This window comes from Trachypithecus francoisi, unplaced genomic scaffold, assembly GCF_009764315.1.
Source record: "Trachypithecus francoisi isolate TF-2019V2 unplaced genomic scaffold, Tfra_2.0 Lachesis_group2, whole genome shotgun sequence".
Lineage (NCBI taxonomy): Eukaryota > Metazoa > Chordata > Mammalia > Primates > Cercopithecidae > Trachypithecus > Trachypithecus francoisi.
The window spans coordinates 18,586,581-18,606,504 of record NW_022681465.1 but is presented as its reverse complement, the minus strand read 5'-3'; the positions used below and the strand labels follow the sequence as shown (position 1 = coordinate 18,606,504).

General features: G+C 36.0%; 1 long non-coding RNA gene across 1 annotated transcript; it reads right to left on the bottom strand.

The window, feature by feature from the left end:
• Positions 1 to 4,442: 4,442 nt before the first annotated feature.
• On the bottom strand, positions 4,443 to 19,302 carry LOC117064399. Its single transcript, XR_004429437.1, has 5 exons — positions 19,224 to 19,302; positions 15,423 to 15,541; positions 7,874 to 8,026; positions 4,846 to 4,963; positions 4,443 to 4,574 (listed from the first exon to the last, which is right to left on the bottom strand). It is a non-coding gene; the product is annotated as an uncharacterized LOC117064399 (long non-coding RNA).
• Positions 19,303 to 19,924: the final 622 nt, after the last annotated feature.

The following is a 19,924-nucleotide window of genomic DNA, read 5'->3' as shown; positions in this document are numbered from 1 at the left end:
CTGGTATTTCAGGTGTGAGCCACTGCACACACTCAGCCTACCCTTAAAGTTTTCATAGAATATGTTAATTAGCCTACAAAGATGTAATTTTTCTATATATTTAATAATATGTGATGTGATTCTACATTGAAACCTATTATTTTATTTAAAGCAGATGCTACATAGTATTAAGACCATTTTAACATTTCAGTGTTACTTGCCCAATGTCAAACTGTAAAAACTACAAGCCATAATAAAAACCATGTTGGTGATGTAACATCTTGCTGTTAATATTTTTACTTTGTGTATACATGCATGCTTACATTGCATTGACACAATAAACACAATATTTTCAATTACAAAACTGACTTCTATTTCTTAATTAAAAATATTGTGTTTACTGTGCCATTAACTGTTCGTGTACATGGAGATCAGGGTTGCCATATAGAGAAATCCATAACTTGGATAGATAGGCAATCGGTCAAATTATGCACAGGAGTATGTCACCAAGACAGATGGGCTGAAGGAAATACACCAGCACTCCAGCACTAGGGTCAAAGGGTATAACTGCTACTATGAAACATTTCAAACTATATTTTGCAAAATGCCTTCAACATTCAAAATCCTGAGCAAGATAATCAGATTGACTGAAAATGTACCTTAGCTGTGGGTCTACAGAAAAATAAAGGATCTGGATTATGTGTCATGAAACCTTCTCAGCATATATTTGTTACCACCAATAGGTTATCCTTGCAAGTTAGGGAGAGGGTTAGGTGTTGGCTATCTCTAAAAGATAACAGATTTCTAACTTGTTTTTACTCTTTATTGTCTGCATTAATGTATAATGTTGTAGTTTTTAAAACCCATATCATATAGTTTATAATTTTAATTTTAATAAAATAATACCAGTTTTTATTTAAACATCAAATTGTACTTAGACCAAAGTTATTGTTAAAATATTTATGTGGTCTTTATTATTCTGTTCATAACATTATACATTTGGAATGATGGTGGACGCTTTCACTACAAACTTGGTACCACAGCATTTTCCGTTTGCTCTTGGAAATCTCTGAAGTTCACAAGACTATGGAGAATGAAGTAGCAACTCCACTGTGAGAAATAAGAAAAAATACTATAAAATATTTATTCAGGTTGTCAAAAGCTTTTTGCATTTTATAATAGTCATGCAAAAGAGAAGGAGAGCAGCCTTGGAGAAATTTCAGTGTTGTGAGCCCAATGTCAGAAAGGAAGAACAAGAGTAACATTTCTGATTCTACCCCATTGATTAAGTGTACAATAGAAGACAAGCCCATGTTGAGATTCACAGATAAAAGCTATGTGAAAATGTTCTTGTCTTTGAGGCAATTGAAAAGAAGAAAATCTTTGCATTGTGATTTTTTATTAAAAAATAGATAAACCAAAACCAAACCACTCTGGAATTATGTCTTCCCTAGGAATTCCTTACAAGTAATTGAACTAGTAAAACCTAAATTATTCTGTGAGAGCAACAAACAGTTCTAGAAAACATATTTTGCCAAGGAGCAGATTAAAGTTTTGAACAAGTACTTCACATCAGAGGCTGAAACTAAATTAATCTTTTGGTGCAGACCAGCAAAAATGCAACAATATCTCCTACCAGATGTTTAATAGAGATCTCAAAAGTAATATTGCTAAAACAGAATACCTGATTCTGTTTGTTTTTGAAGATGCATTCCCCCATTCTTCTCACATTCAATTGCCATTGATATATTTGATTACATAATAATTCCTAGTGTCATTCTGGAGCCCTTCTTATTCTTTAGCAAGCCCCAAGAACTCTAGCTCTATAAATTACTTAAAATTCTAAAAATTGTGGAGATTCATAGTTGTCAGCAAAATATTATGCATATTGAACATTATGTTTAAAAGATGTATTTTTAAATAGGATTTTCACTAGAGAATCATTTTCAGCACAAAGAATTCAAGGGTGCTGTACTTGACATCAAAAATATATTTTGTGGGCTGGGTGTGGTTGCTCAGGCCTGTAATCTCAGCACTTTGGGAGGCCAAGGTGGGTGGATCATCTGAGGTCAGGAGTTTGAGACCAGACTGGCCAACATGGTGATACTAAAAAAAAGTAAATTAAAAAAAATTAGCCAGGTATGGTGGCAGGTGCCTGTAATCCCAACTACTCAGGAGGCTGAGGCAAGAGAATCATTTGAACCTGGGAGGCAGAGGTTGCAGTAAGCCAACATCATGCCATTGCACTCCAGACTGGGTGACATCAAGGATCCATCTCAAAAAATAATCTGTCTGTCATCTATCTATTATCTATCTATCTATCTATCTATCTATCTATCCATCCATCCATCCATCCATCCATCCATCTTCTATCTCCATCCATCCATCCATCCATCCATCTGCCCGAAATGAGATGTCCTGGTACCACTGAGAAAATGATATATAAAGGCCGGGCGCGGTGGCTCAAGCCTGTAATCCCAGCACTTTGGGAGGCCGAGACGGGTGGATCACGAGGTCAGGAGATCGAGACCATCCTGGCTAACATGGTGAAACCCCGTCTCTACTAAAAATACAAAAAAAAAAACTAGCCGGGCGACCTGGCGGGCGCCTGTAGTCCCAGCTACTCGGGAGGCTGAGGCAGGAGAATGGCATGAACCCGGGAGGCGGAGCTTGCGGTGAGCTGAGATCCGGCCACTGCACTCCAGCCTGGGCGACAGAGCGAGACTCCATCTCAAAAAAAAAAAAAAAAAAAAGGATATATAAATAAATATGGTACATATAATTAGACATTAGGCCCAGAGGACTTCTCCAGTGCTCTGTGCACTTTCGGACTTGGCAATAATTGGAAATACATCACTTCATTGTGGATGTGCACATAAACTTTCATTATGTAACACTATCAGAATCCATCAGGGAAGAATGCTGCATTCTGACCCTGGACAGCATCATAACTTATATTTTCTGGAATTTGAAGAAATATCTAAAGGTTATTTGTTCTCAATAGCATAAGGAAATAAAATTAGCTGCATTCATTTTAAGACATTGGTGAATTTACTGTTTTATAGCCAATATTAAGCCTAATCCAAGAATACTCAAAAAACTCAATTCAAAAAAAAATTTAGTTTATACATTCAGCACCAAAACATGTATTACTTTTGTGAGTACAAATACGTATTGAATACAAGTAAATAGAAGCTTATCTTCTATGTAACTGGGTAGCATTAAACCATTTTACCACTTAGATTGTTGTGTTAGGTTCATCAGAGACATGTACACATACACATGCACACACATATCTCACTTGAATAAATAAAATCATTGTCTTTCACATTAAATGACATGATATCGCTAATATGGCTATTAACTTGAAACAAATAAGCTAAAAAACAGAGAGTCTATAGAAAATTATCAAAAGTATATTATTATTATTATTATTGTTATTATTAGAGGCAGACTCTCACTCTGTCACCCAGGCTGGAGTGCAGTGGCGTGGTCTTGGCTCACTGCAACCTCCACTTCCTGGGTTCCAGTGATTCCTGTGCCTCAGCCTCCCACGTAGCTGGGACTGCAGGTGTGTGCCACCACACCTGGCTAATTTTTTTTTTTTTTTTTTGGTATTTGTAATAGAGATGGATTTTTGCCATGTTGCCCAGGCTGTTCTCTAACTCCTGAGCTCAGGCAATCCACCTGCCTTGGCCTCCCAAAGTGCTGAGATTACAGGTGTGAGCCACTGCACCCAGCAAAAAGTGTATTATTTTTAATAGTTGTCATATGTTTTGTTCTTCCACACCTAATAAAGAATGCATGTTTCAGCCGGGCGCGGTGGCTCAAGCCTGTAATCCCAGCACTTTGGGAGGCCGAGACGGGTGGATCACGAGGTCAGGAGATCGAGACCATCCTGGCTAACACGGTGAAACCCCGTCTCTACTAAAACATACAAAAAACTAGCCGGGCGAGGTGGCGGGCGCCTGTAGCCCCAGCTACTCGGAAGGCTGAGGCAGGAGAATGGCGTGAATCCGGGAGGCGGAGCTTGCAGTGAGCTGAGATCCGGCCCCTGCACTCCAGCCTGGACGACAGAGCGAGACTCCATCTCAAAAAAAAAAAAAAAAAAAAGACATGTTTCTGTGATGTAAATAATTATTTTGCCATGAAATATTATATTTCTCAAGAATATGCTGAACATACTGAAAAGATAATAAAAAATTATGGAAAATTCATTTCTTATAGAGCGATGATCAACTGGATATTGCATGAATCGGAATAAAACAGCAGCATTTTCCAGACTATACTGAATAATCCAACAGCCTCCACAACTTCTTCAATTGAATTCAGTACAAACTGAAGAATGATGGATAATCAGCACTCCTAGAAACATTTACTATCAGAAAAATAGTTAATATAGTACTACTAAAAATACTTAATGGAGTAAAAAGATATTCTCAAAAAAGTACTCATCTTCCTTCTCTGAATTTGCAAACTGATTATCTTCCATATTACTGGATCAAAGTGGGCTGCAAGTTCGAGTCTCAAAATTTTACTCTCATTCTGAATCTCCTGAATCACATCACAAAAGACTGGTTTCCTGAAGATCCATCCTAGGTAACATTGCCAGAGAAAATACAAGACACTCAGTTGAATCTGAATTTCAGATAAAAGCAAGATGATATTCCAAAATAAAAGAATCATAAAGGCTTCATGACATATACTAAGATATTATTTATTGTTCATCTGAAAAATAAGTTTAACTTGGTGTCCTGTATGTTTATTTGTTAAATCTGGCAATCTTAATTTTAAGAGAGTGCTTATAATTGATCAGTATTTGTGTGGATATTTCCTTGTGGATGTAATACAATCTCTAGTACATACCTAATTAGAATAGTTCTTGCTTTTAACGTGTAACTCTGTTTTTCAAGTTGCTGTCTCAGATTCAGCCATTCAAGGAAGAAGACGTAGGTTTTCTTCCTGTTGTAACTCTGCAGATGTGCTAAAAAATGTTTACAAATCAGAAATAAAAGAGACAGACTATCCTCACAAACTAGCCGTGTTTGGCGTTGTGAGATTTTTGATTCCTTTACCTTGTCAGAGATATTGTCAAACAATCTGTCAGGAAATGGGGACTAAGAACAAATTAAAATTTAAAAATAAATGGAAAGCTGGCAGAGTTGTGGTGTTTCAGAGAAAAGAATATTTAACAAAATAAGCCTTATATTTAATTGTATTTGAAAAAAAAAAAAAAACAAAAAACGAGGTAGAGAGGAAAGAAAGCTTTTACATTTCCATACATGTCCAAAACAAGTATCTAATTTTTTACTTCCTATAAGGAGTTTTCTACTAGTTTCACTCATTCATTAACATGTGTGAAGCAGCTGCTATATTTCAGACTCCAGGTTATTTGCAAAATGATGGACAAAATAGGTCTGGCCCTTATAGCTTTTAACATCGACATTAGAAGGGAAATTGTTAAATAGGCAATGGCAATCAGTCAGTAAGTTCTGTGGATGCCAGTTTATGATTTCTGTAAGTAGATACCTCTTTTAAACCACACAATTTCCTATCCTTCCCTCTTTTATTCTTTTTTTCCCGACTTTCTTTTTGTATGTGTGCATGACAGAGTCTTGGTTTGTTGCCCAGGTGGAACTGTAGTGGGATCATAACTTACTGCAGCCTTGAAGTCCTGGGTTTGAGCCATTCTTCCACGTTAGCCTCCCAAGTAGCTGGAGTAGTGGGACTATAGGCACTTGCCACCATATCTAAGTTTTTGTTTTTGTTTTATTTTGTAGAGATAGAGTCTTACTAAGTTGCCCAGGTGGGTCTCAAACTCCTAACATCAAGCAATTCTCAAAGTGCCGGGGTTATAGGCATGGGCCGCCATAGTGCCCCATCTTTTTTCTTTCTGTCTTTTTTTGTATGATTTCTGTCTTACCATCTGTTCACTGACTTTGAAATTGCATTGTCCTAATATAGGACAACAACAGAAAGAAAAAAATACCTTTCTGTTGTTGTTGGTTCTGTATGAGATACGGAAGGAAAGGTTTTTTTCAGAGAGAGACAAATGTTCTCAATTTCCATTTTTTTCTTATGGGTCAAAATCTAAGACTTATGGTAACCAAGATAGGGCTGGGGTCCAGAAACCAATATCCCAAAATATAGTGCATTGATGTGGTGAACTGCAGAAGCAGCTGCAAGGCTTGTGTGACCTTCTTCTCACCTGCTCTGTTCCTCAGTCCTCTTTCTCTCCCAAAGCACAAGATGAGGCTGTTGTATGAAATTTCCTATCTACCTAGAAAGCAAATGCCCAAAAAGGAACAACATTGCCTTCCATCCCCTTCCTGACATCTTATTATCTATCTTAGAAAAGAAAATTGAGGAATGCAACCACACCTGGACATTTCACAAGATAACATCTTCCTCAGAGGCTCATTCACATTCTAAAGAGAAATATTTACAACTTAATTTTGGTCTCCAGATCCATTTATTTTCCCTAAAAATCTTTTACTCCTGCTCCCCTATTCCCTTCTCCCCAATTAAAAGGGCATTCAAGCATCAACCATCTGGCCCTTTTCTTATGTTTTAACGTTTTGTATGACTTTCATATTGGTGTGCACATATGTGCATGCAATAATTGTGTTATGTTTTTCTCTTGTTAACCTGTCTTCTGTTATGGGGTGCTGTTTTAGACCCTTTATGAAGAAAAGTAAAAGAATCGCCACCTATCTGCTCCTACAACTTTAGCTTTTGTGAGTCTTATTAGCTTCAGTAAATTTATATTTACATGTGTAAAGGGGGAATAGAGGAAAATAATGGTGCATAGTCTCTTACTCTTGAATCTACATTTTACATAAAATAAAGTAAACATGTGAAAAGATAGGAGAGAGGAAATGAGGCTATAACGATGAGTTCTGAAATTACAGCTACTTGTTTGGGAATTAAAGAAAAACAGTATTGGTGACTCAGTTCCCAAGCTTAATTTTTTCTTTGGCACAGTGAGTTTGGGATCCTGGGATTCTATTTTGCTTTCACATATTGTAAATTCTTTCTTATCTTATTTGAGATGTAAATATTGGGGGAAAAGGTTTTTTGACAGTTTTACAACACAGGGATCTCTTTCACAAGAATCTGAGAGCCATTGCTTTGAAATGCCATCATCAGAAAGTATCCACATCTCTCTGTTTCTATAAGAGGGTGGAAGTCTATCTTTGTGAGCACCTTGCTCTGAGTTATAAAGCCACCTCCTGTCATGAACACAAGAAAAAGTTTTCTTCTTCCCTGGGTAAAGCCAATACACACGGTCTATGATCCTTCAAACCCCATCTCTTAAAAATACTCCAGCTTCTTGTTTCATGGAAGTTCAACTCAGACTGAGTTCCGGCCTCTCAGCCCTCCTGTAGGAGACTTCTGCAGAGTGTTCTTTCACTTTCACTTTGTCTTGTTCAACTTTTGCTTTGACAGTTGATTCAAAGAGTCACAGAACATGAGATAAACAGATAGTTCACCAGTAAGAAATGAGCTGAGATCTGGCCACTGCACTCCGGCTCGGGCGACAGAGCAAGACTCCGTCTCAAAAAAAAAAAAAAAAAAAAAAAAAAAAGACATAATATAAGTGAAGGTCTCACAAGTCAGAATGTGAAAATAAGAAATTCTTCTACGATACCTGGAAAGAGATTTAAAGTCGTTGAAAATAATTTCAAAAAGAAAATATTCAATTAGGTTGTAGTTAAAAATATAGAAAGTTGCTGGTGCTGCACTTCCATTGGAACTCAGGTAGAAAGATGTTTCATTGAGTATCTGTGTCACCATTGAGTGAAATGGAAGTGTACTGTGTTTACACAGAAAGGAGCATAAAATAGTTACCCACCCTCACAGACACACATAGTATCACTCCCACAGAGTCTACCTTGTTTGTTTCATCAGAAGAGATATTTTCAAAGGTTCTTTCTCCTCTCGAGTAGTCCAAGTTGGTACAAGAAAGCCAGTACATCTGTTAAGGCTTCATCACTGAATGGGGCAAGGAAACCATTCACTAAGCTGCAGGTTGGAAAGACAAAATCTGGGAAAAGAAGGGAAGGCAATATTACTGAGTCTCAGAAATTACCGCATCAGCAAAGAGTGGAATTGAGCCTAATCTTCAGGGAGGGTGATATGGTTTGGTTCTGTGTCTCCATCAAAATCTCTTGTCAAATTGTGATCCCCATGTGTTGGAAGTGAGGCTTGGTGGGAGGTGATTGGATCATGGGGATGGATTTCCTCCTTGCTGTTCTTGTGATCTCATGAGATCTGGCTGTTTAAAAGAGTGTGTAGCATTTCGTCCTTCTCTGTCTCTCTCCTGGTGCCATGTGAAGATCTGTTTGCTTTCCCTTCGAGCTTCTGCCATGATTGTAACTTTTCTGAGGCCTCTTTCCATGTTTCCTTTACAGCCTGTGGAATTGTGAGTCAACTAAACCTCTTTTCTTCATATATTATGCAGTCTCTGGTAGTTTTTTATAGCAGTGTGAGAACGAACTAATACAGAAAATTGGTACTGGGAGTGGGGCATTTCTATAAAGATACCTGAAAAAGTGGAAGTGACTTTGGAACTGGGTAATGGGCAGAGGTTGGAACAGTTTGGAAGGATCAGAAGAAGACAGAAAGATAAGAAAAAGTTTGGAACTTCCTAGAGACTTGTGGAATGGTTTAGACCAAAATGCTGATAGTGATATGAACAATGAGGTTCAGGCTGAGGTGGTCTCAGATGGAGATAAGGAATTCACTGGGACCTAGAGCAAAAGTCACTTTTGCTATGCTTTAACAAAGAGACCAGTGACATTGTTCTTCTCTGTAGATCTTTGAACTTGAGAGAGATGATTTAGGGTATCTGGCAGAAGAAATTTCTAAGCAGTAGAGCATTCAAGAGGAGGCCTGGTTTTTTTCAAATGCCTAGATCCTTTGCATTAACACAGAAATGACCTGAAACTAGAATGTATATTTAAAACAGAAGCAGAGCATAGAAGTTTGGAACATTTGCAATTCCACCTTGTAAAAAAGAAAAACCCATTTTCTGGGGAGAACTTCAAGGCTGCAGAAATTTGCATAAATAAAGAAGAGCTGAATGTTAATAGCCAAAAAAAATGGAGAAAATGCCTCCAGGGCATTTCAAAGACCATAACAACAGCCCTTCTCATCACAGGCCTGGCAGCACAGGGGGGAAAAAATAGTTTTGTGAGCCAAGTCCAGAGCCCCAGTGCTCTGTGCAGCTTTGGGACATGGTGCCCTGTGTCCCAGCCGTCCAAGTTCCAGCCATGGCTAAAAGGGGCCAAGGTACAGCTTGGGCTGTTGCTTCAGAGGGTGCAAGCCACAAGCCATGGTGGCTTCCATGTGGTGTTATAGCTTATGGGTGCACAGAAGGCAAAAGTTGAGGTTTTCAAGCCTCTGCCTAGATTTCAAAGGATATATGGAGATGCCTAGATGTCAAGGCAAAAGTTGGCTGCAGGGGCATAGATCTCATGGAAAACCTCTATTAGGACAGCATGGAGAGGAAATGTTGGGTTGGAGCCTCCACATAGAGTCCCCACTGGGACACTGCCTAGTGGAGCTGTAACAAGAGAGCCACCATCCTCCAGACCCCAGAATGGTATATAAACCTACAGCTTGCACACGCACCTAGAAAAGCCACAGACACTCAATGTCAGCTGATGAAAGCAGCAGCTGGAGCTGTACCCAGCAAAGCCACAGAAGCCAAGCTACAGAAGATCTTGAGAGCTTACCCCTTGCATCAATGTGTCTTGAATTTGAGACATGGAGTCAAAGAAAAGTAGCTTCACGATGTAATGACTTAATGTCTGCTCTGCTGGGTTTCAGACTTGTATGGGGTCTGTAGCCCCTTGGTTTTGGCCAATTTCTGCCTTTTGGAATGGGAGCATTCACCCAATGCTTGTACCCCTATTGTATCTTGGAAGTAACTTACTTGTTTTTGTTTTATAGGCTTATAGGTGGAAGGATTTGCCTTGTCTCACATGACACTTTGGACTTGGACTTTTAAGTTAATGCTGGAAAGAGTTAAGACTTTGTGGGGCTTTGGGGAAGGCATGCTTGTGTTTTGAAATGTGGGGAGGACATGAGATTTGGGAGGAGCCAAGGGTGAAATGATACAGTTTGACTCTATGTCACCACCCAAATCTCATGTCAAATTGTAATCCTCATGTGTTGCATGAGGGGCCAGGTGGGAGATGATTCAATCATGGGTGAAGACTACCCCATTGCTGTGCTTGTGATAATTAATGAGTTCTCTTGAGATTTGCTTGTTTTGAAAGTGTGTAGCTCTTCCCTCTTCTCACTCTCTCTCTCCTGCTACCATGTAAAGACATATTTTCTTCCCTTTCACCTTCTGCGATGATTGTATGTTTCTGGAGGCCTCTCAATCATGCTTCTGGTACAGCCTACAGAACTGTGAGTCAATTAAACCTCTTCTCTTCATAAATTATCCAGTCTTTAGTAGTTCCTTATAGCAGTGTGAGAATAAACTAATAAACAGAGGGAAAGAGTGAAATAACATCAATCCATTTCTCTGCTTTCTCTGGACAGAGTACATAATACAACCTACACTACTACTAATGCTTTAGCAAAATATATTGTTCAGGCCCTTCAATTATTGGAAGACGTGGCATCGAAGTTGAATCCCAACTATTGGTGCTATGGAGATAAAGAGAGTGTCATAACCACATTTGTATTTAGTTTTCCAATTATGCCTGAATTCTGGAGAACAGGCAGGAAGGAGCTCATCAAAATGGAAAACAAGAAGATCATATAGGATAGCCCAGAAGTAAAGGCCAATAAATAAGACATGTTTGAAATAGTTTATGCAGAGAAAGAGAACACTGCTGGAAAAATGTAGCTAGATGAGTGGAAAATCTGATGTCAATAACTGATAATTATGAGGCTCAATATCTGATTATATTGGGCTTGGCATATGAATATATGTTTTCCAGAAAAGAGTCAAAATGAGTCAAAAATGATTTATAGGTTTCCAGTATGGGCGACTCATAGACACAAAGAGGGTCATGTTATTGACTGAGGTAAGAAATGATGGAGTAAGTTTTAATCACGTTTATATTTAAAAACCAGCAAGGTATTAAATTAGAGCTATGCACTGGGCATTTTGATATAGGAGTATGCATTTTCAAATCTGAATTGTAAATGTAGATTTTGATATTGTTGAAGCCTGAAAATAAATCTTTACCCAAAACTTTAAAATGAAAAACAGAAAGATGATTACATTTATACTAATATTTAATATCAGAAAAGAGGAGCAAGTACAAAAAATACCAAAGAAACACCAGAGACCTAAGAAGAAAAGCAACATAGTACCATGAAAGCCAAGGAGAGCATTTCATCAAGAATGGAGTAGCCAGGCAAGTCCACATTTTCAGTAAGTAAAGTAGGATAAAAAATATACGAGTCAATTAACTTTAAATGTGAAAATTTTACTTCATATGTTGAACTTGGACTTCAATAAACTTAAAACTAAACTTTTGATAATAAACATTAGTCTTCTCAAATTATAGGTTGAGAAATTGCGTCACATATTGTATAGAGCAAACAACTTGTGAAGTTGCTGTACTCTAATTCTCTGGCTCTTTCCATTCAGATATGTTGTCTTCTTCTGGGGAACAAAGTATTTTCAATATTTGGGAGAACAATATTTCAATCTTTTGTAACATGAATGTCCCCTGGAAAGGAACACTTTAGTCAAAGAGTTTCATTGACTTAGTCTAATATAAGGCCATGGTACATACAACCATATGATGGAGACCTCGTGTATTTTTTAAATGAAGGTTATAGGAAACGGTATACTCCATTGCCTTACACTTGTGCTAGGATCCAATAAGGCCATAGTTAGAAGAAATGTGGAAACAACCAATCTCTTCTAAATATGTCAAGATTTTTGTCATGCTTCTCTAACCCAAGTTTAGCTCAACAATTCAAGATTCATTAAAATATAAAATAATAAAGCCATACAATTGGCATATCTAAGTAAGAATATTTAAGTGTTTCTTCAAGATAGCAGTTAATGAATCCTAGCTATGCCTCTAATCCCCAGAGAATTTCTGTAGATATAGGCATACCATGTAATCACATATTTAAATGCAATCTCACTAAAATAAATTAATAAAAAGTAGATAAACTAAAAGCCATAGAATCTCAGATATTTTATCATCACCAATAAGTTAGTACTATGGTATCTAGTAGCCACAGGTGTTTTTTGAGTATCAGAAATCTGGCTAGTCTCAGTTGAAAACTATTCTAATGGTAAATTCTAGATTTCAAAGAATAGGGTAAAGTAATCCTTTTAATAGAGTTAGTATGGGTTTTATGGGTAAATAGTAATACATTTACGTATAAGATTAAATAAAATGTATTATTAATATTGCTATCACATAATTCTTTTTACTTTTTTTTTTTTTTTGAGATGGAGTCTCGCTCTGTCACCCAGGCTGGAATGCAATGGCGCGACCTCTGCTCACTGCAACCTCCGCCTCCCAGGTTCAAGGGATTCTCCTGTCTCAGCCTCCTGAGTAGAATTCTTTTTACTTTTTAAATACGAACACTAGAAAATTTACTTATATGGCTCACATATATTGGACATTGTGCCTAAAGTATCATCTTACTAGTCTTATTAATTTACATGGTTTTATTCCTTCTAAAAAAATCTTAGAAACTCTAAAGCAATCTTATCACTTTAGTATTACTGAGAAAATTGGAAAATCATCTAATTAACAAGAGGAGTGTAACAAAAAAGGAATAATAACGGAGTTATTTTGAATACCACTGGTCATATTTCAGAAAGAGTAATAAAGACCTAGACTAGATAGGAAAGGAATTAGAACATTGGTAGCTGCCAGATGTAGCTAGTTATGATCCTAGAGCTTTAGAATCTATCCCTTGACTTGATCAAATAAGTGTTCTTATTGTGTTTATAACTATTTTTTAAAGCCTAAAATGGAAAGTAAAGTCTAATTTGAAGAGATCAAGCCAGATGTTTTTGTTTCAAATAACTAGCATGTATGTACCCAGTTAAAAAACACAGAATTCAGGCTCAGTCATCATTTATTATGACAGTTACCTCCATTATAAGACAGGTTGTCTCCATGTTTATTTCATTTAATTTTTAATTAAAACTTTTGATAATAAGTGTTATTTTCTTAAATTATAGGTTGAAAAGTTGTGTCACATATTGTATGGAGCAAACACCTTGTGACGCTCCTCTGCTCTAATTCTCTGGCTCTTTCCATTCAGATATGCTGTCTTCTTTTTGGTGTTGAAATATTTTCAATATTTGGGAGAACAAAATTTCAATCTTCTATAACATGAATGTTCACTGGAGAGGAATCAAATTTAAATTCAAAAAGCAAAAATGATTATATCAAAGGTAGAGTTTACATATAATCAGGCCTTACTTGCTCAACATTGAACTCAGTAGAGTGCTACATTCAAACTTTTTATCTCACAAAATAAATAAGTGTATTATACTTTGCAAATTAAAAATTTTAAAGGTATGTAACCATGGTTAGTTGACTCTTATAAATAACCCTGGCAACAAAGAGATGTAGATTTTAGTTTTCTAGTTGAAGAAAGTGAGCATACATGGCACATGACTTCTAAAAGACCAGAATTATTGTCTTATTTTCTTTCCCTAGGTTCAACTTGTGCTAATAGTTATAGATTCTAATTTAATTTTTAAAATATGTTCCTTTGTTAAGTAAATAATGTAACAACTTTTCAAAAAGGAAATATTTTTGTATAAAAATGTTGGGATTAAACATTTGCAAATTTTTAAAACTTGCCTATGTGAAATTTAGGTGCATAAATAAGTTTGATATTGAACTTATGATAAACTTGAGGGATACATATGACTATATAACTCTTCATCATTTGCAGAATACTATCACATAATTTTATTAAATTTGATGCACATAAATTACCCTTATCTATTATGCAAAGTTGCTTCTATAAATGCCAACATAGAACTATATAATGGGATTTCAGTTGTACTTGTTATTAATGAATATTTAGCCTAAGCCTTAATTTACAACTGGTGACCTTTTCCCACAGAGAAATTTTTCTAGTGATGTAATATACGCATTCGCTTTTGCATGTATTCACTCTAGAATCTTCAAGTTCATTTAAGTTGTCTAAGGTTATTTAAAGGAAAGTGAATACGGCTTGGGTTTCAGACTATGCTAGAGCTCCTGATATTCAGTCTTATCAATTCACTGTGAAGAGTCCCATCAAATGCTTTGCAGGGTGCCACATAATTTCCAAGGTCATTCATGCTTATACAGGCAACTGCCTGATGGCAGACCAGTCAGATACGTGAGAGTAAAAACAAGGAAAGAGCTCTATGAAAGGTGCTTTAGAGGCAAGGCATTGATCCCAAATGAAACACATGTTCTATGTATAAATAGGAGCACATTGATTCAATGAATTCTCTGGTGAGTACTAAAGTTGTTTAATCACGCTAATTAGGTGCCACTGGATGACATTCGTTTATTATCACCATCACACGCACTGTCATAAGCAAAATTTTCTACAGCTCATTAATGAGTATCTGTGTCATCACATCTTAGGAACTTTATTATTACCTTGTATTCTTTAGGTTTAATGATGCCTTGCTCCTACTGAAAAAAGATCATTCAAAAATACATATGCTGAAAGCTAAAATGTTTTTAATCAGTTATTAGCATCTCACAATTTATTTTTTCAGTTCCAAAAGAATATTTTGATTTACCAAGTAGTGACTTTAAAAAGTTTTTTTTGTTTTTTTTCTTTCTTGAGCATTCCCCTTAGGCCTACTATTTAAGTATTCTATTTTTGATGACTTCTTAATGACAATCATTTAATGTTTATATTATCTATTAGTGTTACGGACAATCTAATGTACATCAGATTCATCTGGAGAAATTTTCAAACATACATACAGATGCCTTGTTTAATGTGCCTAAAAACGGAGCTGGAGGACATTTGTATTTCTTAAAAGCTCAAAATATGAGTAACCTTCCATGGAATATATGATCTCCCATCTTATCTGTCTTGGTTGCTGAATTTAGTGATTCTACAAGTACTCATTTCATGTTCTATATTCTTAAGGTATTTCAAAGATCTGCCCTCAGGGAACCTACATTCTCAGGATAGATAAAACATAAAACACAATAGGCTAATCACATAAAATATTTTAAAAGTGAGATTATCTTAAGAAAATCTATACCATTAAAAAAATGAAATTTGTAAAACATTCACTGGAACAGCCACACATACATGTATGTATATATGAACTTGTCCACAAATATGCCCGCATACACATTCATGTCCATGTAAACATCCATATTATTTCTACATCTATATGTTTGTCTCTATCTGTATCACCTGTATTATACCTATAACGACATATACCTGCCAAACCCCAGACTTACCTTCAAAATGCAATTAATTCCAAATTGTTAAGATTTTCTTGGCACCTGTGTCTTTATTGTTAAATGATGTATTTATAGTGCTCTTGATTTGTCAGTTTTAAACATCAATTACTTGCTTCCTGTAATGATAGTTGATGATTAAACTCATCTTAAGAATTTGTTATATTAGAAGTAAATTTATGGTTTTATTCATGACTGAAAAAGAAACCTCTATTCTGCCTTCACACTAGCTTTTTTGACTTTTGTTGGAATTTGAATACTGGGTTAAAAATATTTTTAAGATATTGTATCCTAGCATTTTGGTATTCAATATTGCTGATGAGAACAGTAACATCAGCCTGTTAGGGGAAGACAAATCCTTAAGGTGTCTCATATATGTATTGCAAATAGAGGCCTTGACCACCCTGTTCCAAGATACATCTTCAAGGATATTTTTAGAGTAAACATCTATGGAATATAGAGATAATGTCTCCATCTGGGGCAGTGGATATGCATATTTACTGCCCATTATAAAATCCTTTTCCCAAAGTGGTCCTCTGTGTGTGCAATTGTCACATGGTTCCCTTCACCTTACTTTCTAAAAATTAAGGTTCGGTAAACTGTGCAAGACAATGCTGTTACTATGGCTAATCCTATTGCTGTGAATAATAATGTCCTTTGTTTCTAACCAAGGAGTCTCATATCTTCTACCAGCATTTGTAAATTTGTCACAGGTTTGCATGCTAGCTTGAAAAAAGGGTAAAATTTAAAGAGCCTTCAAGGTTTTCAACAGTATCTTAGATTGCCTCCACTCCCTCCAGCACCAGAATTTGCCAACATCAGGCATAACTTTCCCAGGCCTGATAGAAGAAAATGTATATTTTCACAAGGCACAATCTCTCATTTCCTCAATACTTGTTCTGGAACATATAATTTTTGCAAATTATAGGACCTACTACTTCCCCTTCATCTCCAAGATAATTATAATATTTTTTACTCTTTAGAATTTTAACTTCTGAAATAGATATATTAAACCTTTCTCAAATGCCCCTTACTTTTTAATACTTTATCTTGAACTATACAATTATTAGCAAACCAACAAGGCAGTTTATTGTTTTTCTGCCAATTATCCTTTATTACAAAAATATTAAAATTTTTATTACATTTTGTTCTAAGCCTGCCTTAACTAAAGTTCATCAATGTTTCTGAAACCATCCTAGGCTACTGAAGTCCTACCTACTCTTGTTCCACTCCCACTCCGTGGTATGGTAGCCATGTCCTTTCTTTAAGAATTCCTTCTTTCTTTTTTTTTCTTTTTTGAGACAGAGTCTCGCTCTGTCACCGGGCTGGAATTCAGTGGCACAGTCTCGGCTCACTGCAACCTCTACCTACTTCCCGGGTTTAAGCGATTCTCCTGCCTCAGCCTCCCGAGTAGCTGGGATTACAGACGTGCACCACCACGCCCTGGCTAGTTTTTGTGTTTTTAGTAGACACGTGGCTTCGCCATGTTGGCCAGGCTGGTCTCGTGACCTCAGGTGATCCGTCCACTTCGGCCTCTCAAAGTACTGGGATTACAGTCATAAGCCACCGCACCCAGCCCTCGTTAAGGATTCCTAAACATTCCAGATGAGTTTTACACCGTGGATGGTACAAGTTTTATACCACCAAATTCAATGTGCACAATATGGGATTCTTAAAATGTTTCCATGCCTCCACTTATTATCTATTTTAACTACTAATGTAGCTCATTCATCTGAATTATACTTATAAAAATTAAAGTAAAATATAGTATTATTTTTCAAGTAATTAAGAATCCTAAAATTGTTCCTATATTTACTATAATATCAGTGGCCAACATATATACTAAAGTTTGAGGCACTTTTCTGAGTGCTTTACATGTACATAGCTCCTTTAATTACTACAACAATTAGAAATACTTTTTTTGTTTTTGTTTGTTTGTTTTTGTTTGTTTTTTGTCCAAGGACAGTGGCTTATGCTTATAATCTCAGCACTTTGGGAAGTAGAGACAGAAAGATAGCTTGAGTCCAGGAATTTGAGACAAGCCTGGGCAACATGGCAAAACTGTCTTCACCAAAAATACAAAAATTAGCTGGGCATTGTGGCACGTGCTTCTAGTCCCAGCTACTTGGGAGGTTGAAGTAGGAAGATTTCTTGAGCATAGGAGGTAGAGGCTGCAGTGAGCTATGATCATGTCACTGCACTCCAGCCTGGATGACACAGCAGAACCTTGTCTCAAAATAAATGAATAAATAAATGTTGCCTTCTCATTAATATTAATTTTTAAGAAAAACTTTGAAATAGAGTTTTCTGTATTATATGTTCCATTATGTACATTTAAAGACTGTGTCATATAATTTATTACAAAGCACTTGAGCTGTATGAGACATAATGCAAATTTTTACAAATATAAGAAATTTTACATCACATATTCAGTTTACAAACTTACAGATTTTTGTGTGCAGATGCAGACTCAAATAATCATAAATATTTCCATTGAAATTTAGAAATGAAACTATTAAAGTTTTATGACACAAATCTAAAAATAGAACTGTTTCTCTTAATTTGAAATGTGAAAGAAACTATGCAGAATTGGATTTGTAAGTGAGGTCCTACAGTTACAATCTTAATCATCCAAATGGACATGCATATATTTCACATTTAATTAGTGATCCCAGTTTACAAATTGTGTGGTCATTTGCAGAATTCTAGGGCAATCTTTCAAGACAAATATCCTTTGAGTTTATTCCCCTGATGTTTTTTAAGTTTAATTGGGAATTTGAATCCATGTTGAAAGTATCAAGGGACATATATAAATTGTAAGTAAACCCATCTCCTGGATACAGATAAAATACCATAAATTGAAAAGTTTTGTTAGAGTGAACTTTATGGTGAGAAATAGTGAAATGAATTATAGGAGATGCCAGAGCATGGTTTCAAGTAAAGGTCTTTGAGCGCATTTTTCTGATCATCTTCTTTAGTATTGTTCAAATATAGAATGCAATGAAGACATTAAAGAAGAGGCAAGGCCCAAATAGTAAAAAAAAAAAAGAAAAAAAGAAAAAAATTATATAATACAAAGTGGATTTGATCTATTATGTACAGAAATAGAAAGTGGTTAAATATGCTGAATAAGTCTATGACTTTTAAATTTGAAGGCTATAAAGATTATCTCGGTGGCATTATAACAATTAAAACTGCTAGAGTTGGCTAGAGTAGAGTGAATAAGTTCCACCTTATCCACAGAAGTGGCTGTATGTATGGAGGGGAGGGAGAGATTTCTTGTGTATTTCCCATGTATGGTGACATGATGGGCTCGAGCAGGCTTTTTGAACGTGGAGTCTGCAGATACCTGGGGCTCTGCTAGACACTTTTAGGACTTCCATGAGGACAAAATTAATTTACAAAGCTGTTATCTTGTCCTTTTTACTGTCATGTTATCAGTTAAGTTTCCCAAAGCTACATTAGTTGTGTGACATTATCATTCTCACAGGTAATAGAATATGTGATTAGGTACTTTTCTGTGTTTTAATATTTTCTTGTTTAGCGTATTGCACCTATCTACCAATAGAGCATCAAAGTTGATCATATTTTGTTCTCAGTACCCCTTTTTAAAACTCTTAAATTATTGATTACTCCAAAATGATTGATGGCAATTGGAAGAGAAGCCTAGGATTTGTGGATAGATAAATAGAGATAGATAAATAAATAGAGAGCTAGCTAGATTTTTTTTTCTTCCCTACATGCTTAACCATCCCATCTCCTGGTAACAGAATCTCTCCTGTGTGGTTTAAAGAAGCTTACCTGATTCTCTCCTGATGTAACGTGAAGCACAGGGTCTCATGAAGCAGATCAGAGAACAGCCATTTACTGACCATTGTGATGGTTTAGGTTCGAGACCTGACACAAGTCAGGCTAACCAAAGCTCTTATTCAGAATGTTTCTAGACATTGGGGAGTTCTGTGCTCTAGAATTTTTGAGAAACAAATAAGCCTGAACAAATGACCAAGAAGTTTACTATAATATAGAGACATCTTTACTGAAAATAAAGCCAACAGCTACAAAGACCCAAGTGAGGGATGAATAGAATAAAATTGTGCTGGCATGATCTATACTGCTAAAATCCCACCAGTCAAATCTCTGTATATGAATACTTATTGTATTGTTTGTTTGTTTAACTATTCTGAATTTGATTTAAATGACATATGAATGAAAGAACTCTGACAAATATAACTTGATTATTTGGATATTTTAGGCCTTATGATACTTTATTTTTGAGCACATACTATGCTGAGTGCGTTATATGCAATAATCACAATCATCCAAACTACAATGTGAAATGAACATCCTCATTTTCAAAATAAGCAAACTGAGACACACAGTCATAGAGATCATTAGTTGTGCAGCCAGATTAAAAATCTAGAATTTTCTTTCTCTAGAGACCTTGACTTTATTTACCTACTACAATTTCTTTTATTTCATACATTAAACTATGGAAAGTAAAA